Source organism: Excalfactoria chinensis, chromosome 2 (assembly GCF_039878825.1).
Source record: "Excalfactoria chinensis isolate bCotChi1 chromosome 2, bCotChi1.hap2, whole genome shotgun sequence".
Lineage (NCBI taxonomy): Eukaryota > Metazoa > Chordata > Aves > Galliformes > Phasianidae > Excalfactoria > Excalfactoria chinensis.
This window is the reverse complement of record NC_092826.1, coordinates 118,752,068-118,778,408: the sequence shown is the minus strand read 5'-3', so window position 1 is coordinate 118,778,408 and position 26,341 is coordinate 118,752,068. Positions and strand designations below refer to the sequence as shown.

The following is a 26,341-nucleotide window of genomic DNA, read 5'->3' as shown; positions in this document are numbered from 1 at the left end:
AAGTAGGACAAAATAGTAAAGGGTGCTTTTGCAGAGGAAAGAAACAGCACGAAGCACTCTGCTTGAATAACAGAAGTCTTTCAACAACACAAACATTTCTCTCCAACACTCTTGTGATGGGATTTTCAAAAGCACTCCATTTTATCTAAAGGTTGTTCCCTCAGATGCCAGCGATGTTTGCCGTTGCAACAAGAAGGTCTCACCTTTGCTTCTGTGGGAGAACTCAACTAGCAGTGAATGTAAATGCAGATCTCAGCCTGTTAGATTTTGATTTGGCAATGAAGAGACACAAATAACTCGACTGAAACTGCCTGAGCAGTTCCTTACTTAGCAGGCTGATTTCTATGAGACTACCTGGGTTTGCATTGGTGGAAGGAAGGAAAAAACACAGACCAAGTGATTTCTACTTTAACATTAAATAATAAAAAGCAATGTGATAAATAGGATCTAAAACTCCTTACAGAGTTCATTTTCAGAACGGAAGGTAACATTTAATCTCCATAGCGACACCCTATTTCTTTCACACAATAAAATCTGCTACACTCTGTTTTAACCTGCTGCCTCCAGCAGCAAATGCTTCAGGATTTTGACTTAAATCCCCAAACAGTGTGAGATATTTATTTACTCTGAGGTTTGGAATCTTCTTTAAAAGACGAATCATGAAGTCTTGTGTTATCATTTGACACCAGAGGTGGATGCTTTCTAAAATCTATGATAAAATTGAAAGAATCTGTAACAGTATTAGCCCTCTTTTAATATAAAGGCTTCTCTGCTGCTACATAAAAGGTACACTTTTAGCTTTACTCCACTCTACTCTACATTTCTAAGCACTTTTTCAGTATGACCTTAATTTGTAATGTTTTATAGCTCTTCTTTTTGTAATGGGTTTCACCAATATCGAGCTAAACGACTTTCAGCTTTTACACGTTTTGAAAATATATATTTGCTGGCATACCTTGCTGGGATTTGGGAGAATTTGAGGCATTTAGCAGAAATAGTCCACTGTCCTAATCCAGCAGTTCTGTTTTCTTTCTTCACCTACCATGCTTTCTCAGGTCTGCCATTGAGGTCTGATGAGATGTTCACTTCAATCCAGTGCTGCAGTGCAGTGACTGAGATCTATCTGAGTGTTTTTTGTTGATATCCTGTGATATATTCATTTAAAAGGTGAGATGGCAGCTCTTCCAGAGAGAGGTCCCAGCTCTGGGATTCTCCTGTTGCTCTCCCACCAGTCACTGCATGCTCCTGAACTTCAGAGTGTACTACAAGCGCATGGTTTTGGGTTAACATCATTTGAATTTGTTGGTCATTGATGACAAGATTTTCTATCAGCAGTAAAAGCACAAAATGATTTCATACAGCCACACAGGCTGATTTCTCTTTGCTTTCTTTCAGTGCCTACAGGCAATTATTAGATGAGCTAGGTCAAACAAAGTCCCAACTTCATGTGCTGGAAGTATTCAACATCATCAGTCTGCTAGCACCACAGTGGCCTGGTTTCTAGAGGAGGTCAGAACAAGAAGTGTCAGGGAAGAGATGAAACTATGACACTGCACAACACAGAAATAGCTGAGTGGTTGAGAACAACAGATGAAAGAAAGAAAGAGAGCATAAAAGAGCCTGTGTAGGGGTGGGTGATGCAGGCCTTGAGCAAGGAACCAGCTCATGAATGAAGGGGAAATCCTTAACACTGGCAGGTTCATGAAGGAGGTACAAGGACAATAATGGAGCTAAGTGACTTCTTTGTATGTTCCTAAGCATTACCATAGCTTACTTAGACTGCAAATTATCAGTATGGAAGGAAGTTGTGCTTTTTGAGGACTTGGAGTCAGGTCAACTGCAGTCATGCTAAGCTTTGTAAGTTATTCGGCCAGTAAGGAGCAGAGTGATGACATGTTTACAGGAATGCTCCTGTAACAGATGTAGATGTGGCTCCAGCAGTGGAGTATGTTTATTCTCCTCCCTCAGATGTGATGCACTGTGTTTTCCTAAGCAGAGCACAGTCTCTGCCATGGAGGTTGCCTTTTGAGTATGAAACCCCTATACTTGCCTGGAGTTGCTGTCTTTTGGGGGTCCCCTCGGAGACTTCTTAGTGGTCCCAGAAATTCTGAGTGGGGTTCGAGTCGGTGCTGCTTACTACTTTTTAGGAGGAGCCTTGTGACTTTCAAATCCCACTTTATTTTTTTCCTATGGTAGTTGGCAGTTGGGTACAACTGAATAAATGAATAGAATTATACTTGATGGAATATAATATGACTTCTCATTGCGAATTGATCTACTGTCCTTCTGAGTGTCTCTCTGTGCATTTTTATCATCCCTGCACAGTGTTTAGACATTAGAGTGACAGACACTTCCGAAACATTTCTTGCTAAATCACAGCTGGGAGTCATGGCACCACGGTTGTGCTTAATTAAGTACCTATTCTTATTCATGAGACTCTAGTGTTGAAAGCAGCAGATGACAAAAACCTTAGCTGACACAATGACCAAAACTTTGCTTCTGAAAAATCTTGTGACCCTCAGGCACCACTTCAGAACAAACCTGCTTAGTTTGGAAGATCTCATTGTGCCGTTCATCCACTCAAATTGTTGCTAGGAAGTGAAAAGTCTTTTCTCAAAGATACCTTCTGAAGCCCAGCAGTGCCCTGACTCTTTGTCTGAGAGGAGTATGGAGGAAAGTCAAGGTGGCTCTGGGAGTTATTCTCTTCTCTGGGATGCTGTAGCCAGGTTTTGTGTCCCAGTAACTAATATGTAGCTAAAGAATACACAAGTGGTACCAAAATCCTTTAGGTCAGATGCCCAGCAAGGTGCTTAGGGAGCAACACCTTCAGCCACTCTGAATCATAGTTTTGTTTTTGCATTTCTGACTGATAACAGAAGGAATTGACACCACAGGCTTTAACCTGGAACAATCCTGAAAAGCTTGCTCAAACACGAGTGAAACATAGCCAGCCGTACATACCACCTAAATATAGTGGAGAGTTCTTCCCCAGCAGCACAATGTGAGGCTGCTTAGGAGAAGAACAAGGAATTACTTTCCATTTTGGAAGCAAAGGATGAATCATTTGGGGTAGGAAGAGTATAATTAACCAGTCTGAGCTACAGCCAAGGGTAAGTGTATGCAGTGAGTCTCTGCACAGAGGCAAACAGGGCAAACTGAAGCAGGAGAAAAAAATATATAGATGAAGAAGAAAGAACGCTGGCTGAAATACGACCTGAAATTATTGCTTTCAAAGTAATAAACCAGCGATCAATGTGGTACACAACATCGGGAGGATTTGGCAGAGAGAAGATAACAGATTCTAACTTGTAGGGGTAAAGCCAACTCCTCGCCTGCCTTCTGAGAAAAAATCTTATGTAAGCTGAGCTCAGCACCTACAGGACTTGTTGCCGTTCCAGGGAAAACCAACCCCTCTCTGCAAATACAAACCCTTTCTTTACTCAAACATCCAAAAATGCACTCATAATGCTGTTGCCAGGAAAACGCAGTGCTGCTATTACTTTAGTAGCTAGCAAAAGCTTTATTCCCTGCCACACATCAGCTGTACATACAATATCTTTGTATTATCACATATTGGAGTCAAATTCATTAAATAGTGCAGTCATTCAGAATGTGCATCAGCTGAGCATGTTTAACAAATCCCACAGCCTGGCAGTTCTGCGCATGGCCAATGGCAGAATGCCACTGCATTCCCACAAAAGGAAAAGCAGCTATTTTTAAGTTGAGTGAGATTAAAAACTACACTTTGTAATCTTTGGTACCATTTCTTCAACATCTTTTTTTCCTTTAAGTACAAAGAGTTCAGCTGCGAGAAAATAATCTGTACTGAAAGGAAAAATATGAGTGCATTGTAAACCCTTCTTTGTGTATGCACACACTTATCCACACACACATAATATAAATGCATAAATAAAAGGAGAACAATTTGGGGGATTAAAGCTGTTGAGGCAAAGATTCTCACTTCCTTTATGTTGTTGTTAGCTGCTTGAATTTTTCCATGGCAAAATACTTTTCATGCAGCTAGAGTCTAATTAAGGTGTTACTAAACAAAAAGAACAGCTTCGCAAAGCCCAAAGGGCCACAACTCGCACTTATTTTGAATAGCAGAAGAGAATGTTAATAATTCTGACATTAAAGAAGATGAGTTCATGACTGGAAATCCCTTTGCTGATTTAGAGAGGGCATTTTTAATGCCACCATTTCTCTTTCAGAATCAATGCGGCTGCGGCGAAGAATCTAACTCCAGTGCATTCCTGAAATATCCAGGAATGCAAATAGAGGAGGGTGAATGAGTGACTGCAGTGTTACTCAGGGAGATGCTGAACCAGCACTGACTGAAGCTGCAAGCGTAGCAGCATGGCTATTTGTGAATGTAACCATGTGTGGGCAGCTCAGAGGCTGGCAGTCCCAGCTCCAGGAAGCCCACAGTGGGGCAGCATCAGATGCTGAAGTCCTTCTATTAAGAAGCAGCTCATTTCATTATGTTCTGTAGAAGATAAGAAAGGTAAATCTTAATATTCATTGAGAAATGAAATCAGGCTGACCAGTAATACAAATATTGAAACATTTTTATCTTTTTTTTTTTTTTTCATCTACAAGCTACAGCTGGCTATGCAGCCTGAATGAGCGTTTATATGTATGTGTGCTATTAAACACAGGATTAAGGAATGCTGTGGTGTCACCTCCAAGATAGGGCAACCACTGAAGGTGAATACTTCAAGTCTCCCTTTGTCCTACTACTGCCATCTAGGGCAGGATTCACGTGTCCAAGCCAGGCACCAGTGAGATGCTTTAAGGTACTCAATTCATCTGTGCAGGGAAACGAAGAGGCAAATCTGAAACAGTTTCCTACCAATAGCCTGAAAATTCACAGTGGCTTAAAAACAGAAGAGTAAGTCTAGTGAGCTTTTTCCCCATTGCCCTCAAGTGCAGTGGCACTCAGAACACCACATCTGGTCACACAAATGTGTCTGTTCCACTTTGCCACCCTAGTGCTGCCATACTGTGCTTCATGAACATCTCTTTGAGCACAGTTCCTATCCTACATCTTTTGTACATCTGTTAAAGCTTTTCTAGCCCTTGATCTCAGCCTATAATGTTCTTCCTCATAAGGAGATAAGCCTTACCAGTAGCATCATTCACCAGCACTTTGACACAAAAAAGAGAAGGGAGAATTTGAGGGCAAGAGCCTGATACTGAGGCTAGCTTACAGGTAGTGTGCTTCTGTACCTTGCAGTACAACTGTATGGACCAGCCCCAACCTAATGCTTTCACAGAGCAAGACAACTCCCCTCCTGCTCTACAGGACTGTGCGGCCACTGTATGCAGGTGAATCTCTTGTGTCCCACATCCCTTCTGAGACCCTCAGCCCAAGGCCTTAATTGCTTCTCTGCTGCTGCCAAGAGGCTTGGCTGGAGATGAGCAGAGTCTGATATTGGCTGAGAACATGTCATCTGCCACCTGGGAAGAGAAAGGAGGACATTTCTGGGGTGTATGGAAGGAGGGCCTTCTTAGAAAGATAAGGCATGTCATCTTGGTGAGACCCCAAAATAATTTGTTATTGGACACAGAAACCTTCTCTTGCTATAGTAGTCAATAAGTATTTCTATAGAAGTATATCTTATTTTGAAATAGCTACCCCCAAATCCACTGTCTATGGCAGTACCACAATCTGTGTTTGGTGACTCAATGACATAAAAGACCTCTCCATGTGGGAAATACTGGGAATGACACTGTTACACATTCTGTCTGAAACACTGCTTTCTGTAATTTCTGCTGACTGCTGGAGGTACTGACATACAGAAACCATATCCCAAGACATGCATGTTTCCATGGACTTTTTGTTGGCAGTTGTAAAGCGGGGCTCTGAAATGCCCTTCACTGTACAGCACAAAGTTCTGTACACAATCCTGGTGAGTGTGGGGTTGCTGTGTGCTTATGTCTGATATTAACTGATCTCTAAACCAGACCACGCTGTTCCCTAACACTGCAATCTGAGAAAGTCACAGACAGCTGGCAAAAAGATTGCTGTAGACTAAAGATATAAAACTATAGCAGAGGGTTGATGCTCATGCTGCCTACCAGCTTCAGCAGCTGGTGGTGCTGGGGAAAAATACAGGGATCAACCCATTAGAAGGTAGTATGACCAAAGGAACTGTGCCTTCAGCAGGCTGTCTTTTGGGGAGAGGCCAACCCATGTTAGCGTGGTCAGACGGAAGTCTGTTGCTGAGCATAACCCTTGACAGCCTGAGTAATGGCTAAGAAGTTTCAGAAAAGATTTTTCACTAAAGCAGAAATTTCATCTTATTCAAAGCCAGGGATCCACAGGAAGGATGTGACCCAGAAGACTGTGAAAGCCACTACAGTGCAAGATCATAGTAGCATTATGAATTATTTAATGCTGAGGCAGCTGCCAGGTGTAAGCCCTGTATGAAAGTGCAGTAAATAACAGATTCAGACCCAAAGACCTTGCTATTGTTTGTCTTGCGTCTTAATGCATGTGCAGTGGTTACCAGACAAATAAAACAGATTTAGTTTCAGGCTGAAGAAGTTTCTTTATTAGACCTTGCACACAGCATTAAGTCATGCATCAGTGGGAGGCTGGGATGGATAAAGGTGTCTACAGTTCCTGTGTACAGAGGTTATTTCATTCCTCTACCTACGTCCTTCCAAAAAGATAATCTGGGAGGACACTCAGACTGTGGGGCATCTGAGGCTGCCCTCACACCTTCCATTTTGGAGAATGCCTTCTGAAGAGATGAGAACTCAGGAAAGTACTTTTTCCTTGAGACGAAGGAAAAAAGGTTAGCATTTGCTGCCCCATCGGCCAATAAAATAGCCAGGCACTTGTGTTGCTATAAAGGTGATGGGCCAAGCTATGATAGCAAAGAGCTCCAAAAAAGAAGAGGAATTAATATTTTGTAAAAAAATAAATAAATAAATAAATAAATAAATAAAAATCCAAACTGTAAGGGAACTATTTTCTTTATTCCCATTAAATAAAATCCCACTGAAAGAATTTTTGATCCATAAACCGGTTTCCAATATATTTTCCTGAAACCCACTTCCTTTAATGTTGTCTAATGCCTAAAATCTCATAGATTTCTTCACAGGTATTAAGGGTATGTTACCATCTGGGATTGGGAAAGAAAATGCATTATATTTTAAAAGACAGAATTTCATAAGCGGTGATAACATTCTGGGCATGAAAATTACCAGCAGAGATGGTGCTTTTGTATGAGGGAAAAAAAAATCTGCATGTAAAACCCAAACAGAAGGTTTTCTAAGAAAGTGGTTTGCTAAAACATGTGTCAGGCAGGTATTTATAAAAACAGGCTCAAACACTTTCTATTTCTCCTCAGAATTTGATGTAAGTAGGATGCTTTTTCCTGAGAAGGCTTAACAGTCACACACTGATTTCATCTATGAGCAATGTTTTCTGTACCAAAATACAAATAAATATATTAAAATTGATCTAAGATTAAGAATGTCTACCAACAACTCACAAGTAGCAAAATTGCAGATATAGAAATTTGGTTTAAACTCCAAACATTATGCACACAGAAATTCACTGGGAAAAAGAAAAATCACACTTAGAAATAAATCCAAGCAACTCAGGATTGAAAAAAAATACTCAGTTAAGCTCTCTGAGAACTTGGACTCTCCATACTGATACCTCATGCACACAGAACACTTTAGTGGTGATGGCTCCTGCTTCAGTGATTTTGATCTTTAAGACACAGTCTTTCAAGAAAACATCCTACCTTCCTAATGCCTTCACTCCATCATAAACACTGCATTCCCTATAGGTTTAACCATATGAATTTATAAACAATAACATATCCTTTTCTTTGTTCTTCAAATAGAATTGCCACATGAAGTTGGTTTATTAAGTCCTTCACTATGAAGATTACAATTAGCTTTTACTACAGAAGAACCTCTTTGAAACCTAATAATGTCCTAATAGCTCTGAAAGGGAAGGAACAGAAGCTCAATTGTTTTAGGAGAAAAACCCACCCACGACGTCTTATTTTTAGTGAACCTATTTTTAGCATTCTAAAATTAGCGTTAGAATAACAAAGTAGTAAAGCAAGGTCCTAGACTACTTCATTATCTTAGTTATTAGCTTGACAGCCTAAGTGACTCGATTAAACATCAATGACAGAAGAGCTGAAGGATTTAAAGGTCAATAAATACGGTGATAGGAATTCTACCATGTAGTCTTTCTGGAGCTTAAATGTTGACAAGCTAATTACTCTTCTTCCCTAATTAAGCAAACCTTTCTTGATCAGCTGTTCATTGACAAGCTGATCACAATTGCTCATGTTGAAGTTCATAGAGGTCTAACTACCTAAATTTAATTAGTAAACAACAGAAATGAAAGCCAGATCCCAACTAGTTGACATTTTTAATTGAACTATTGTTGAAGAAAATGGTATTTCCAACCTGTAAAAGCAATAACATTGGCAAGCCAAATTCTGGTTCACAGTCCTATGGGAATGAGCCACCCCACCTTGTATGTCTCCATCAAGGTGGATGAGTCGTGAGAGTATGAGGACTTACAATTGAGAACACCAAAGGAAACAGACTGTGACTTTCTCAGTTTCTCTTTCATAATCTCTCTTCTCCCCACCTAGTGAAGATCTCTACAATTATCCTGAAAGATATAATTTAAACCCTCCGTGGATTCAGAGGGCTGCAGACAGAAGAGGACAGATAAAGGTGGCTCCACCACCTCCACAGTCAATGAATAACATATTAATTGCTGGGGTTAGGAAACACTGTCTCTTATAGTGTTCTGCTTTGGCTACAGTGTACCAAAGGAATGAGTAGGATGGAAGAAATCTCCCAGTCCTCTCATCCCCTTCCTGTCAGGGAAGGATTTGAATAAAATCCTAAAAGCTTTCATGGGAAGCGTGAAGCCCCTTCAGTTTCCCACTAGCCTATTATTAACACTGTTTGTCTCCTGTTCCTGCCATTAATGACCTTGCAACTACTGGTATCAAAAGGCAGTGTATTCTTTCATACAGATGTATGTCCTGTGGTGGCTTTTCAATAGCTCTGCTGGCCATTTGTGCTAGCTGCCCCTCTTGTAGAAAGGGAATTTGAAATGATATTTACATACAAATACAGATAAGAAGTAGAAAATGCAGCATAAAAAGAAAATGAGGCACATATAATGGAAAAAAGAATTTTACATCCATTTCTCCAAGCTATAAGGCTACTTGAGGACTGATAAGCACAGGGGAAATACAAAAACAAAGAATACACTGTGCAGAATGGGACAGGACATTCAGGCACTGACAGAAAAGAAGGGATCCTGGTGATGCAAGGACAAAGGAAAGCGTGGGGTAAGATAAAAAGTGGAGCAAACAGTGGGCAGGAAGACCCTGGAAGAAAAGAGATGGGGAAGCTTTCACTGCAGTTTCAGCTAGAATTATTTCTTTCTCTTTTCAGTTTCTCTTCAGACTCTTCCTGTGTTTGTGTCCCACTTTCACCATGCCATTGGGTGGTAGTTTGGGTGGAAGAGCTTCCAGCTGAGTGCTGCAAGGCAGAAGTAGTCTCAAAAAATGCTATATGCGCATGACAAGAGTCCAAGAAACATACTAGCCCCAAGGAAAGAGAAATTAGGGCATTAGCTTTTCTGAAAGAGCTGGAGTACTCCACTGGGTACTCCTCTGCTGAGAAATGGTTTCCTAATGGAGAAAGATCATAGAATCATAGAATCACAGAATCCTTCTTAGAGTTGGTAGGGATGTCTGAAGGCCATCTAGTCCATCTCCCCTGCAATGAACAGGAACATCACAGCTTGATCAGGTTGTCCAGAGCCTGATCCAGACTTGTCTAGAAAGTCATCAGGGATGGAAACATCAACCACAACACTGGGCAACCTGATCCAGTGACTCACCATCCTCACTGTAAAAGATTTTTTTCCTTATGTCTAACCTAAATCAACCTTCTTTAAGCTTGAAACCATTTCCCATTGTTCTATTACCACAGACCCTGCTGAAGTCTCTGCACCCTTCTTTCCTATAGCTCCCTTTTAGATAGAGATGTATGCTAGGATTTGATGGCATTGTCATCAAAAGTTTCACAGTAATCTGCACTCCCATCATGAAGAATTCTCCCTTCTGTCAGTTAAAGCATGTCAGTAAGAACTGTATGCTGTAAAATAAGTATCAGTTCGGGGACACTTTTTTCTACATTTTTCAAGAGACTTAATTAATGAAATGGAAAATCAAGCTCCTTGATATCACATGGATTTATTCCAAAAGCCATGTAACAACCATCCAGTACTTGGAAGTGTGGGTGAGTGTAAGCATCAACTTAAATATAATAGGCTCTGTCTCCACACCATGAAATGAACCAAGAACACTGATGACACAGCTGGGTGCTTGTAAGTAGCAACAGTTCTCACAGCCAATGAGTCCAAAAGGAGAATAAAGCAAAATTATCCTGAGGTGGGGACGAAGAAGTTGGGACAACACTTCTGATCTCACTGCTCTTGCCTCCTAGCTGTGTGTGGCTGATCATGCTCCTCCTTCATGGCTGCAGTGCAACTCCTTGACTGGACTTCGTTGTTAGTTGGTTCAGACTAACTCTGTTTATGCTAACAACCTAAGTGGGGCTTAACAATGTTTCCAGACATTAGAAATCAATCATTCGTCTTTTTAACTGGTTTAAGGAGATGGATAGTTTAATAGCATGGACACAATCATCCCACACTAGCCAGCCTCAGAGCCAGAATAGCCTTGGGCACTTTTCTAGAGATCCCTCGACCCCACCACCTTGTGAACAGGCTGAAGTCAAAGCAGTCCTGATGTGGATCCTGAGCAGGGATGTTATCCCAGCCCTTCTCTGCCAAACTGTGCTGCTGGGGCTCAGCTTCTGCCCAGTTTGGAGTTATGTGAGTCATCACAATGGTGTCCAATCTGCCACACTTGGGACACTGATGGTTTCAGTCAAAACCAATGAAACCTGCTCTGTTTGACATCCTCAAGCCAATGACTTTGTTCACAGAGTGATGATGGAAGAAGACTGCTGGCTTCTGGACCAAATTTGTCATGAGGTAATTTCTCACTGCATATGTAAGAGTATGGACAGGTAAAAAAAACATTTGTTAAGGAACGTTTGGTAGAGGTCTGCTTTGGCTCATACAGGAAAATGGGTTGTAGGTTGGCCTAAGTCACAATGAAACACTGGGCAACAGCCCTACCTAAGTAGATGCAAATGCGCTGGCAACAAAGCATCCTTGAACACGGAGATTATTCTGACCATCTTCTGCAGTGTTTGGAGACACAGATGTGCAAAGCTACCCCATCAGAAAGAGCTTTTGCACCCCATTCGACTGCCCACAGGCAGGGTGGTGAGGTGCCCACCTCTCTGCCACAGAGCCTGCAGAGTGGCTGGACACAGCGTTGGGACCATGTCCCCTCCTGCACAGCCTTGAGCATTGTTTCAGGTTTTGGGTGCACAACTGGAGTCAGCACACTGCAGCATTTTAGCACTTTTTATTTGTTTTGCTCAAAGATAAGTAGATTTCTTTCTTTCCTCTCCTCGGCCATGCAGCTGCTGCTGAGCTGCTCTTGCTGCAATTCCCCTGTGTGCGTTATTGTATCTCCTACTGCATAGTAGGAGCAATTACTGTACCCAGAGTTCCATCTCCCTCCACCTGGATATGGAGATGTTAAATATGTGGCCAGAGGGGACCACCCCCAGCAAACAGATTTTTCTAATCTGAATATCAGATGCCTAAAACTCATCCCCAGACACTCCTTAAAGTGTTTCAGTTTAAACTGAAAATCGAGATAAAAACAGCAGTACTGGCAGAAGCTTAGCTCCCGGTGATACTGTAATTACTTTTGCTGATCATTTCGTTCACACATGGACTGTACTCAAGGACTGCTCCCCTGGTAAAGACAGGAAAGACGGAGCAAGTATCAGCATCATCTCTGCAGAGAAGCTGCTTGAGGAAAATCTAATCTGTTTCAACTGAATTCAGAGAGCCAGCAGCCCTCACAGGGCTTGGCCAGATTTTTCTGCTGCATGTTTGTGGCAAAAACAATGAGTAAAGATATTAACTGTCCTTAAACTTCCATTGGTTTTGAAAAGAGAAAAGAATATTTTTGTCACTGAATCCATTGAGTAGTTTAAGCTGCAAATGTTTAAGGGCCAAAAGAGAAAATAAAAATGGACCTTCTCACATGGAGGTTTTCAAGATGTAATGTCATGTGCAGAATCACAAAGCTTATAAAGAATCAGGCCTAGCATGCCAAATCTGTTTCTCTACAGTGTCTTTGGAAGCTGCATTTTGTAAGCAGAAAACTCCATCGTTGTTCCGACAGCGTATGGGCATCCTTTAGACATCCTGTCTTTGTTCAAACCAGGAGATTCGAGTTCTTGTTTTTGGGTATGAAAGCAAATTTTCAGCCTAACCCAGAAGGCAGTCTCACTCAGAGCAGTTAACCAGGCTGTGCTTTGCCTGATGAAAGGGTATGAAAACTTTCAAGCCAAACACCACCTCGTGTTCTCAAGCTGGATGTAAAAAAATCACTCAGTTTAACTGCCTATAATCAAAGAAAATCCCAGGCCATTTTCCCCGAGTGCTGCTGCAAAGGAGAATATGCAGCTGTACTAATAGTGACTAAAATTTTATTTGACAGCCAATACGGTAATTAGTAAATTAAAGCTTGTTTGTTTTGATGTTTGATTTAGTTGAGTGACACGAGGATTTTTTCTCTCTAAACTAACTTTTTTAATATTTGTCACCATTGGATTTTTATCTTTCAAGTGTGTTGCCCTGGAACGCAGCTCTGCTCCCTTTTGGTGCAGGTGTGGCAAATGTAAATCAGATCTCAGTGGGTTTCTTTCCATTTCTCAGAGAAATCCTGCATTTGTCAGCTTGTTTAACATTAAAGACTTCAATGCAAACCTGATTACAACTTGTCAAGGGAAAGTCTACTTATGGAGGAAGTAAAGTTACATAATCTCATTTTCAATTACGTTTCATTTAGGGCATATTCTCATCATCACCTACTATTAAATAGAAAGATTCTTGACAAGGAACTCCTTGAGGAAAACATGTCATGATTTAAGATGTATAGCACACGTTTTGTAAAGGACCAGAAACCTTGTTTAAAAAAATCCCAACAGCTCAGTGCTTTAATTACCCTGTGAGGATCTTCACAAATCCATGACCTGCATGTAGCTCACATTAGGGACAGTCTGGTGATTACAGCTGGGATGCAATCTCTGCATCAGAAAGCCGTGCTTTCATGCCATGTGCTAATGGCATCTTTAGGGCACGCATTCAAAAATCAAACATTGTTCTATTAAATGACAGACACACTGTATTTGAGATTAAATAGAACAAGAGGACATTTTAGGCTAAACCAAATTCCTGATGTTGTTTCAATATTACAGGTTAAGCTAGTGCAGTCCAGGGAGTTATGGATTGGATGAACCTGACACTGTCTAGTATCACTTTCCACTGATGCATCCTTGCTAGCAAAGCTATGAAAAGCTGTGCTAAGTAGGCACATACAGGCTGTCAGTTGGTTATTCAAAGTATACCCAGCTTCCTTGAAAGAAGAATTATCTCAGAAAATCCCTTACTGAAATGAGGGATTGACTTTCCTGATGGACTGGTCAGGCTGTAATCACACTTTCTCTGGAAGAGGACAGCTGAGGAGTATAATTTACTCACTACTGGTGATGCCTCATCTGGAGTGCTGGGTCCATTTCTGGGCTTCCAAGCATGAAAGAGATCTGGACACACCAGAAAAAGTCCAGTGATGGGCCATGAGGGTGATAAGGGAATGGAGCACCTCTTCCATGAGGAAAGGCTGAGAGAGCTGGGGCTGTTCAGCCTGGAGAAGAGAAGGCTTGGGGGGATCTCATACATTTATATAAGTATTTGAAGGAGGGCGCAAAGGGATTGGAGCCAGGCTCTTTTCAGTGGTGCCCAGTGCTGGGGCAAGAGGCACTGGGCACAAAGTGGAACACAGGAGATCCCTCTGAACATGAGAAGAACTGCTGTGCAGTGCAAGTGCTGGAGCAGTGGCACAGGTACCCAGAGGCTGTGAGGTCTCCTTGGAGACCTTCAGAAGCCACCTGGACATGGGCCTGGGCACCCTGCTTGGGGTGTCCCGAAGCTGCGTGGACCCAGAGCTCCCGCCCACCTCAGCCATGCTGAGATGCTGTGAAAGTATAAGAAAGAATAAATCTGAAAGGAAAAAGCTTTCCACCATCTCCCCTGTGCTTTGGTAAAAGACTGCAGTGATGAGCCCTGTGGGGCAGAGGGGTGGGACCCAGCATCATGGCACCAGGAGCTGCAGGAGATGGCAGCTGTGGCTGCAGTGCAGATGAAGCACAGGGACAGTCGTGTGGTGTTGCCAGCAGGAAGACCAAACTGAAAAGTGTATAAATTAAGCATGATTTTTAAGTACTTTGGACTAAATTAGTCTCTGGTGGAACTCCGCTGGTGTTTGTGGAGTTACACCCTGGATGAATCGGGTTCTTTGGCATGAAAAATGAATGCTGCCTGACTTTAAATAGAGCATGAGTTGTTTGCCATTGAGCAGGCTTGTTTCCTCTTGGAAAAAATTTTCCTTGCAACCTTTGTACCCAGCGATGTTGTGTCCTTATAAATGGGCTGACTGAATGAGACAAAAAGTAGCGGGGTACCACGGTGCATGTGTATGGCAGGCAGACTAATTTAAAGTCCTAACTTATGAGCTGGGTTTTTCCAAGGCCGTAGATTTTCATTAGCTATTTGCTGTGCTAATAAGAGACAACCACAGCAACAAGTGGTACAAATGTTAGCTTTGAAATACAGAGCACCTCTTAAACCAACAGAACTGGCAATAAATGGCGTGTGTATATTTGCTCATTTGGCAAAGGTAGAAGTTCAAATTATGTCTCACGGCCAGTTGACATATACCGGCCCAAATTCATCCCTAGGGTAACTCCACAAGCTTCAGAGCAGCTACTCAGAGAATGAATTTTCAATTTCTCTCTTAATGCAGCTTCATTCCAAGCATAATTATTTTTTCACGTGCTTTTCAATATGCGCCAGCTGATACGATGCAGAAATAGGGCTGCTAAAACCTATATGTTGTTTCTGATTCTTCCTCTGTACTCAGCCCCTATTTCAGATGTGTAGCTGTTTGCTCTGCACTCTTTTTGGGGGAGCTGAAACTGTTTCTTTCCATTTTTTTTATACTGCCCACAAAAGCAAGTTCTCACATCATTAAAAATCTCTACAATGCAAAATACATCTAAAATACAAAAGACAGCAAGGCATAAACAGTGACTTTTTTCAAAAGGATAACAAGCCAGTCTGAGAATCAGTCAGCAGAAGGAGTCCCTCCTGCTCTTTGTACTGATTTTGCCCATGAGGCATTTTGAGCACGTTGCTGAGGCAACTGGCCCTCCTGTGCCCATCTTGCCGTGTGGTCAACAAGGATGCGAATGGCACCACTAGGTGGTTCTACACCTCTGACTTTTTTCCAGTTTTGCTTCCTTGCATTAAAAAGTTGGACGTATCACAGCAGGTATGGCAAGGTCCCATCAGGCTAAATCCTCCCTTGTCCATTTTTTCTTTCGGCTTTGGCATAAAATGTACACATATAAAACTGACCACACAAATATAACCTTACTGTAATGCCCCAGGAGAACATTAACTTATATGCAATCTCTTTGTCTATCATACTCTGATTGGGGCCGGGAGATGGTGCAGCTTCTTGTGAGCAATGGGCAATTTAGAGAGCTGAGGTTCAGCAAAGAGATGGCAGCTGAGACCCAAGCACCAGAGGAAAGCCCTCACAACCCTCCTGGCTCTGGGTTTCTCCACTAGTTGGACTGGGACAGGGTGGCAGGAGTTAGGTGTTTTTTCTTATCTACCTGTCCCAAAGGACATGTAAAGGTGGTAGTGCGGTGACCCAGGCAGAAGTGCAGAGCTGCTAGTGAAACCATCACTGTCCACTTCAGATCTCATCTCAAACTGGAAAATCTGGTATCTGTTGATGCAATCAGCACAACCAGAGAGACACAGAGATTATGACTGAGGACCACTTTCCCTTTTTTGGGAAGAGCTGCAGTACCATCCTTTGTCTCTAGACTCTTCCTCCTTTCCTTGACTATTGGGATAAAAAAAGATCCAGTAGAGCTGTGGTTGTGCAAATTTGGGTCATTCCTTAGTACCTCACACTCTAGTGTCACAACACAACCCATTGCCGTTATGGCAGCACTACTTCTTCATTTAGGTCTGGCTTCGTTTCTCCAGAACCAAACTCAGGTTTCTGTATATCTTCCTCTTTTCCATCCTGGAGGGCCACAGAACTTGATCCCTCCCTCCTTCCCCATGGGCAGCTCTGGGTGCCATCTCCCATCCATGCCAGAGACCCAGCAGAGCCTTAGTACATCTGTCATTTAAAATCTCTTCTCTGGGGTAGCAATAAGAAAGTGGAAGTCATTGCTTGGAACTGTCTGCAGGCTATATCCTAAGTGAGTCCTCTCTTTAAAAACTAGTACACTGCCTCACAAAAAAATTAATTTCAGCTAAAACAAATTTGGTGGTTGCTTTTTCTGAACCTCTGGTGTTTTTGCACTAGGCGTGTGAATGAGCTACTGGTAAAGGAGACTTGTATAACCTGCTGCAAATATGTGACAGACAGCTTGTCAGGAAACGATCAGGATAGGCAATGATTTGGGACTAATTTCATGGATGTTTTCCAGTTTCTATTTTCTCCACTGATCCTCCTTTCCCTTTCTCCGAACAAGAGGGCTTCTGAAATTTCCTGCTTAACATCTTTCACTTTGAATAAAGAATACGCTAAACATCCCCCCTGCAGCTGGTCCTGCTGAAATTGCTCCTCTGGAGGGACTCGCAGATGCTGCTGCCCTCTTTGAGAAGGCCCAGGCAGGAGGCTTAGCCCCCAGCCAGCCCACACTGAAGCCTGCAACCCGACACGCCGTGCCCCCACAGCCACTTCCACCCAACACACACACACTCTCCAAGCAGAGGCAGGGCTTTAAATGAACCCAGATGGCTGGCACACAGGGAGTAGGCATCCTGGAAAAGTGCCCCAGGGCTCTCTGGTTGCTGTCATCTTGGTCAACGAACCAAGTGCCTTCAAGATGTCTGTGTTGTTTCTTAATCTGAGATCACTCCCGTTTGGGCTTTTAGCCACTTCCTGTTGGGAAATGTCACCGAGGCATCAGAGAGATACACAAAGATTGATTTGACTGAAATCAAACATTGCCCTAACTCAGAGGTTGTAGATTATTATCCTTAATAAAGACCACATTGTAATAAAATCCAAATCAGATCCCAATTGATACACTGTACTTTCCATTCTCCAGTGCCTGCATTGCTGTCTGATTGAATGATTTGAGTCTTGTGCAAAATAAAGTAATTGGCTACAAGTCACATGAAAAGTGTGAAAGTGATGAATGCTGATAACCCGTTTAAAATCTTTTCCTTTTCCTTTGTGTGTGTGTGTGTTTCAATCACAGTGAACACGTTTCCCCCCTATTTTTCCCTATAAAAATATGCAAACAATTACCTGGCTTTGGAGACATAATTACAAAGAGGTTCATCTCTAGAAGTTATTATTGATTTATAGAGTTCTTCGGCTTAATGGAAGACAGATAGAAATGAAAAGAAACTTTCTTCTTTCCCGAGAAATAATAGATGAGCTGCAAGGGAAATGTAAGATTTAGAAGTAATCTTTGCAAGACGCACAAGCTACGTGGTTCAGAGGGATGCTTCTTGTATGAGCATGAAGTTATTGGGAAACAGTACTGCAGCAAGACTGGTGCGGCACCCACCTTACTCACCCTCTTATGTAAGTAATTCAGGATGGAGTACTCAGCAGCCATGACAGCATCTGCAGCATTGGATAGAGCGTAGGGGATGGGCTGGAACACCAGGCTCAGGTTTGGAAGGTGAGGCTCAAGAGAAGGACTGTGTCCAAGGGGAAAACTGGTTGGTTTGCTATTATTAGTTACCAGATGGAGGTTTTGGGGTAGTTTTTCAGTGAGTGTAAATTTACAAATAAGTCTTATTAAAGAAATATAATGAGGAAGTCCAGCTTGCACTGGAGTTAAGGAAGGAGCTTTGTGAGATTGGTGGGCCTGGGACCACGTCCCACCCCAGGACAGAACCTCCTGCAGTGTAGGGCTCTGGGCTGTTTTCCCTGTGACCTTTGTGTGACCTGTGTCTCTTTGAAACATGGGGTGCCAGAAACCCCTTAGGACAGGGGCTGCCTCTCTGTCACGAGCGTACCAGGGTGGATTGGCAAGGAGGGAACCTGGCCTTATTCCTTGGGTGGGCTGGGCACTGAGATAGGTGTGGGTGCTATAGCAACACCGAACTACAAGGTAGACTTAATTCTCACTTTTCTCTAAGTGTCTGGACAGGGTGAAGTCCTATTTATCTTATTTACCTGTGTGTAGCACAATTCTGCTGCCTCTGCCTTGCAATTAGTACCGCCTGAGTCTGATAAGGCAGCTTGTAAACAAACCTGGTTTGAATCAATTTTAAAAGAGAAAAAGAATAAATCAATAGCACACCATATGTGCTGTGGTTGTGATTGCACTTGATGGTCGTTCAGCTTCTTGTTTGTTGTTTTTCTGCCTATAAAATGGAAAATCTTGGAATAATGATCTTTTGTCCAGCAGCGCTGCAGAGGGAATCAAGAGCACCCATTTGACTGCTAGGGACAGCCCACAGCCCCAGAGTGTGATCACGCCCTTGGCTGGAGGATGCTGTTGGAATGCTTTCCAGGAGGCTGAATGGCTGTCACAGGTCAGCACTACCAGCCTCAGCACAAGTGGTAGATCCAAGATCCAACACACTGTCACTATCTATCTGCTAGTGAACAGGTTTAAGCATCCCTGCCTTAACCTCCTCTATAGATATCACTGCTTGTACGGTTTTCAAGATAACACACACCTTACTCCTTGATGTCTTTTGACAACAGTAAGCAAATGCTGCAACTGAAACAAAATTTCACTTTGGGATTTGGAAAACATAACAACAGTGCAGGATTACATTTCATTTTAGGTACAGTCTTGTAAGGAATCATAATATCTTCACAGAGATTTAGCAATATGGGAAAATAAGATGAGGAAGAAGCCTGTGTGAAGAACCCTCATCCCTTTTGCATATATATTGAATCACTCTCCCACTTCTCACCTGGTGGTACTTATTTAATCATGACTCTTAAAGGCATTGGGTTTCCAGATCCTCCTGAGGGATGTAGAAGCCAATTAAAGTGACAGTTCTTGGCTAATGTTTCGATGCTAAAAAAACCTTTGAGTATCTGACCCATGGGCAATAAAAGAGAAAGTTAATTTTACATCAGATAATTCAGAAGATTCAGCTGTAAGAAGCAGGAAAAAATAGTAAGTTAAGGAAACGAAGATAACCTTCATTAGTTCCCAAGACTTTTATTATTTCTTTTATTTATTTCGCCAGGTGCATCTTCAAATGTGTAAAGCCACTGGTCCATGAGCTCAGCCATTTACCACAGCTGGTAGTAAAGGCACCGTTTGTTGTGATTGTTTAAACCAGGGAAAAATATGGCTGCTTGAATGAATACCTACAGGATGTCTCATGGGGAGAAGTTAGAGACCTCAGAGTGGCCCACAGAGTCCTATTGTCTCAAACTAGATCTGAGCTGTGCTTCCTTTTATTGTACAGCCTTAATAGCAATCATTGATCAGCACCACTAACATTTAATTTTATTTAGGTCTCATTTTCAGATGCAACTGCGGTTATTGCTTTGCAATGGAGTTGTCTTGCATTGCGTAGTAACAGAGGAAAGTAGCACAAATGACAGGAATGGTGAGACCCTGTAGTTTATGCAATAATGTGAATTGACAACAACAGCGGGCTCATAACAGCACATCAGCTGACAAAATGGGTGATAGAAAGCATGGCATCTGCCTTACAGAAACTTGATGTATTGCTCCCATTTGTTCCTAAGGAAAGCAAGAGTGCTTCTTATCACTTGTGCGTGCTGAGAGAGCAGGTGTGGGGGGAACGCGGACAGCTTCCCTCCAAAGGAACTGAGGAACTGCTGTTCCTGATCAGCTTACATTGAGGAGGATGGAGGAGGAGGCCAGATCCTTTGGCTGATATCTCTGTCAGGATTAGGAGAACCTGCGGGATCAGCCCCGGTATTTGTACAGGACAGCTCCTCCCATCAGTCTTTCCTCTAGTAACTGGGTGAGTCTAAAACTGCGGGAGAAATAATACAGCCGAAAATAATGCCTCAACTATTTAACTCCTTCCTTAAATGGAAACGGTTCAAATACTTCCTTCATTTATCTGTCCCAGCGGCCTATGAGAAAAACGGCTGTGGGCTCTGCCTGGTGCCACGGGGATGAGGGGACGCACATGGCTCGCTGCTCCTCTCTAAGGATCCCTTTGTTCTGCCCAGTCCCCGGGGCACATGTCCCATGCGAGGCAATGACAGTTTTTGTTATCACGCAGACCTATCAGTTTCAGTGACAATCACTCCCTTTTCAAAAAAACATTATTTCTCATGATTGTCTGCCCCTTGGAAAATGTGGCCTTTAAAGCCCGGGGGAGGGGAAGGAGGGGATGAGGGATGAAGGGGAGACAACGAATGTCCTGGCGACACAGCCGCTAAATGGTGTGTTGTGGGACCATCAGTCATTCAGCACCAGGGGCACAACTCCTCGTATGTGTGCACAAAAAGGAAACGCAGCGCCTTCTGAGAGGGACCATCCCACCGTGTCTGGGGGAATCCAGGGAGCGGAGGGCTGGAGGTGGGGGGCTCGCTAATAACAGCATGGGTTTTTTCCTTCCTTCCGAACTCAGCAGCACATGTGACCTCATGAAGCCAACAAGTTATGAGCATCCGATGCAAAACTGCCCCCAAAAATGCTCCTTAGCAAAGACCGCTGGGTAAACCGTGTCACCACTAATTTCTGCAAACGCCTTGATTTAAGGCAGGCGCAGGCCCTGAAATTCACACCAGCTCTTTGTGTGCCGGAGTCACGCAGATACCAGGCTTGGTGAGAAGAAACTGCATACTTCCTATTTTATTTCACCACGGCTCGACCTGCTTTTCCTCAGTCTTAAAATCATTTGCCAGGTCAAAATAAACTCTTCAGAATCCCAATGTGAAAAATGTACCTAACAATTCAATCCTTGTCAGTTGGGAATTGGAAGAGAAAGCGCAGTAGAGTCTAATTAAATTATATAATAAGCAGCTTAACTTGTGGTTTCACTTTGGTTTCTGTTATTCTTATTATCGTAAGCAACGTAGCTGGCAAGAAGCGCTTGAAATATGCAAAGCAGAGATGACAAAAGTGGAGGCTGTTTGGGTTTCTCAGAAGCTTGCCTGTCAGAGCTCGGTTTTGCAAAGTCAAATCCAGAGGGGAGGTGAAGCCAATTCCGATTTAATTCACATTTTTTCCTATGAGTTAGCAGTGGGCTCCATGTTTGACCCGTCTCCATTAGAGGCACAAATCAAAGGTTATACGGATTTGCAAATCCTCATCTGTCAGGTTCTCGTTTGCTAAATGAAAACCAGCACAGACTCAGGTGTGGGTGAAGCTGCGCTCAGGATTGTGGGGCAGCTTTGCATCCCTGGGACTTCTATAACTGCAACTGATGCAGTTCTGAACACAGCACATCCTGGTGCAGGTTTTCCTTCCTGCAGCTCCTCTGGACAAGCAGAGGACAGGCCCTGGTGGAGCCTTCAGGCAGACGTCCCCAGGCAGGACTTATTCTGAGCAATAGCTTCTGCTCTGTCAAGCACAAATCTGTCAGCAGAAATGTACACCATGCTTTACCTGAGTAGCCAATAAAGCCGACTAGACTGTAAGTACTAAGGGGTTCCCTGAAGACACAAATGTCCATAGGTTTGAGTAATCAAAACTTCCCAGAAGTTTGGTGTACGTGCTCACCCAGCTGTGGTAACAGGTTGCACTGCACAGTGATATCTGAATCTGGATCTAGGGCTCCGGTTTGGCACCGTTTCTAGTTTTGAAGACTGTCTCATGCAAGCTCCAAATAAGAATAATTGCAATCTGTTTAGTGGTCTGTAAATTCAAGTACCCCAAGATGAGATGAATCACTCTGTTCTCTGCCCCAGGGGTTTGACTATTACAAACAATGACTGAAGTCATCGGCAAAAGACGAGGTCACAGGCTGAAAGAGGAAAATATGCTTTTTCATTTCTAGCATAAAAAAAAAATTGAATGCATTGTTTGAAAATGTCAGTGCATGAACTAGACTAAATGGAAGCAGACTAAGTTGGGCTCTGACATCTAGTGCTTCCTCCTCCACTCCTATTTTGTTTAATTTGACAGCTACTTACCAAGATACACAAGCTCAAAAATTCCAAGTACACGCTGCATTAGAACGTTACAGCATTATCTGTGAAATCTAATGAGTGATGGTAGGGGTGAGATGGGAGCATCCTGCTCTCCATACTGGGCATTGCTTCTGTCTGCTGCTAGGAACGAGGTGATTAAAGCCTCTACCCAGGCCTTTCTGTCACAGGGATGTGCCCCACAGTGCTGAGGTGCTCTGTACAAAGTGGTTGCTCCTTGGGAAGCCCTGAACAATTCACGGCCAGTGCTGAGCTCTGGTCAAAGTGTGGGTTCACGAAAAGGCAATAATCTCAGAGCACGCTGAGAGAAAGTGATTTACCACACAAAGCCACCTCCAAGGTGATGTCCAGACAATCCCACAGGTTCTCAGGGTTGATTAAGAGAAAAGTTTAAATCTGTTGTATTTATTCATCTATAAATATATATGGATATCCAAATCTAGTCATAACAACCCCCTTCAATACACTTCACAAATACCATCAAGTAAAAGACAGAGATGGTACATACATACTACGGAGTAGAACTAACTTGAAGTAATCCACAATAAGAACAACAGTTTTTTCCTAATAGGCAAATTAAACGTGACCCTTGGATTTTAAATCCCAAAAATATCATCTCAGACATACACATATTGTTTGCCAAACCTTCCTATCATAATTCATTGCCAAAGAAAGTGGAAATATATTTACTGCTTCTATTTAATATGCAGTCAGTCCCCTAACACTAAGTGCATTAGGTGCCCTTAATTGAGGCTTTACCCCATAAATAGGCAAATTCCAGCCTCGTTCATTGAGCTTCTATGGAAGACACAATATTAGAGAAGTCTGAAAATAAGCCTTAGATGAAACTTCAACCCCTTTGATGTGAATGAGTTTTGCCAGTGGCATTAACAGAGACTGACCTGCTAAGATTTCCTCAAACCTACGCTTCGCATTGGTGGCTCATGGGGAGCTCCTGTGTGCCATGGAAGGAGGAGGTATTGGAATAGACAAAGTAGTCTCCTTTCTCAGCTTCTCAATGATCCCTTTTTATACATAACCAGATCTTTTTACCTCATCACTGGGGAAAAATTCTTAAAAACAGGTGTTCACTAGGTATAATTACCTCCTGTAAATCCAAACATGTAATAAAAGAAGCCTAAATCAAACATTTTCTACTCACAATGCTTCAGAAGTGAAACCCTCCTTTAAGATACTTTTAATTAATGACAATTTTCACTTAAATGCCAAGAGCCTGAACTTGTTCTGAAACACATTCTTCATCACACACAGCTGATAATATGGATGCTGAAGCAAAACTCAGATTTACAAAGAATTTTGGACATTTCCTGGTGTTCTCTATCAAACAAACCACCATGAAAGCAGAAGGAGTTCAAGGAGAACAAAGGATTCAAAACCTTATCCTTATTTGCAAGACTAAACTACAAACAACATCCAAACAGTACTCACCTGATTGGGCTCATGATGCACAAATAAGAGCTTCATAATGAAAAGGACAGACAAGATGAAAGCAACAAGACAACCAGAAGTTGGTACTCTAAAATCAACTAGTTTCACCTGTGTTTAAGCACTGAGAAGCTTCCATTGTCTCCTGTAGATGCAAGAGCCTGTCGTTGTGCTCTTGCTCTTGAGATTTGGGTGTATGCTTTTAGAAAGTGTCAAGACCCACTGCTCATCTGTTGCTAGAATCACAATGTAGGTCAAGAATGACTGCTACTCTTACCACCAATAGTAATCCCCAGCCTTTAATACATAAAAGAAAAAAACCTCAGATGTGGAGGAGCCATAACGTTTACCCTTAAAAGAATACTACAGTGTTTTTCCCTTCTTCTCCATCTTTTTTTCTTTAACAACTAGAACTAGTGAAATCTTGCAGAAGACAGAGGGAAGCAGAAGAACATTTCTACATAGGATAGAAATGCCAGCACTCACAGTAGCTGTAGGTCCAATTACAATCGAATGCCCATCCTGTGTATGTATGTAGGCAACTGGCACGTTCCTTCCTGATACTGCTCCGCTTGCTGAAGAAATGCTCTTCTCTCAAAGGCAAAACATTCTGCAGATTTTTCCTGCTTTTGATGAGAACCTGTTTTGAAACAAAAGAGAGAAAAATGAATCCCTCTACCTTTCACAACACAGCTTTTCAGCCTCTTGGAAATAACTCTTTATTGGTTTGGTTTGTCTGAGGCTCCTTTTAGGATCTGTACAGGAAGATTATGGGAAAAAATAAAACACACACACACAAAAGGGGCAGAAATGTTCCCTTTGGAAGCTCAGCTGAGCCCAACATCCCATTATTAGGTGTGAATCTGGCCCATTCTGCCCACCACCTGCTACACCTTGGAGCACGTACTAAACCTTTGACTGATTTAGTATTTAAATGATATACAGAACCCATCCTGTTAAATGTAAATTGAATGCATGCTTACGCTTTAAGACAATTTAAAGTGTCACCTTTAGAGCTTTACTGTGACATTTCATGAACTCATAGCCACGTCTTCCCACTGATAATGCCAAGCTGAACTGACTGGGCTAAATCCAGCTGTGGGGTAACCAAATGCTACACTCCTGCTGTCAGAGAAGTTATATGCACACACACCAGGGCTCATCCCAGCCGTTCATTATCTAGCATAATTTATGTGAAAAAGCAGCTGAGAATAGCAACGTTTCAGCTGTTACACACACCATAGGCACAACGTTCCCTAGTAACGTACTTTGGCTTATTTCCTTTGACTACAATGGGAGCACCTTGATTTGTGCTGGATGAGGATCCAGTCCTAGCTGAAAGCAGAGACAAAGAAACTCTCTTGAAATTAAATTGCTCTTGAAGACCGACAACATAATTAAAAGCAATTAATATGCTTCCATATAATATACTGACAGTATAGGCTAACAACACAAAGCAAAGGCTTTGGGTTCAAGAAGACATGCTTAGACAGAAATGACCATCCCTCTGCTTGTTTCTGAGCAAGGCTGAGCATGAAGCACTGATCCTTATTGGGGACCTGGGCCCTACAGCCCAGATTTCAAGGTAGTTAGGAACACAAAGATACAAATCGGTAATTATCTTATAGGTGTTATCTTTCTTGATGTCTTTGAATTGAAGAGGTGTCTGTGAGTAAACAACCCATTGTTAGGCAATAGGATGCCAGTGGAAATCAGACTACAATGAGAATAGATTATTAGCACAAGCAGGCAGTTCTCTATGGAGCTTTTCTTCTGCCATGAGCAGCCTTTCCCTTTAGCAGCCTTCCCCGTGGCCTCCTCCTGCCACAGCTCACACTGCTCCTTGGAGGAATCAACAGCTCTGCTTACGACCCCCAGCAGTCCCCTCATTGCAAAACAGGTAGCATGTCTGGCTTTGTGAGCATCTGTCATGCAGTGATGCCCTCAGGGGGTAATCAGGAAGAAGGAGAAGTTTCAGATCAGCTTCCTCAGGTTCTGCCTCAAGTTATAGTCTCCACTGCTACAAGCACCATAGGACCCAAAAGCAAGCTGTGACCTTTCTTAGTTAATACATAGAATTGATCTGAAATATATCTGGGACAACTTTTGCACCAGCATTTGATATTGGAAGTCAGTTCATGTTAATTCCTCTCACCTTGGACTCCTTACAGTGAGGGAGGAAAAGGTGTTTTCCAGTGTCGAGTGTCTTGAATAAAATGCATTCATTGTTGTCAACATCTAGAGCTGGTAAATTGACAAATTCATCATCTCATTATGATCCCTGCACCTGTTCCAGTTTGCAGGCTGCGGTGTGGTTTAGCTCATGTATGGTGTGTGCATCTGCTTAACAGGGACAGTTAGCTGCCAGAATTTGTTTATAAACCCAGAGAAGAGCTAAATGAGGTAAAATGCATTATCTTACATGTTAATCGTATTTCATTGCAGACAAACATTTATTAAAGATGCAGACGGCAAACCATACATTCTAATTGTGTTTGCACCCATTTCTGGTTTTACCC

At 42.5% G+C, this 26,341-nt stretch overlaps 1 protein-coding gene across 1 annotated transcript in view; it reads right to left on the bottom strand.

Moving 5' to 3' along the window:
• Positions 1 to 24,328, bottom strand: part of SLC25A13 (solute carrier family 25 member 13) — a 140,917-nt gene extending 116,589 nt beyond the window's left edge. The window contains exon 1 of the mRNA XM_072327669.1: positions 24,309 to 24,328. The gene's annotated coding sequence lies outside the window, so the exon portion shown is untranslated. The remainder of the gene's footprint in view (positions 1 to 24,308) is intronic.
• Positions 24,329 to 26,341: the final 2,013 nt, after the last annotated feature.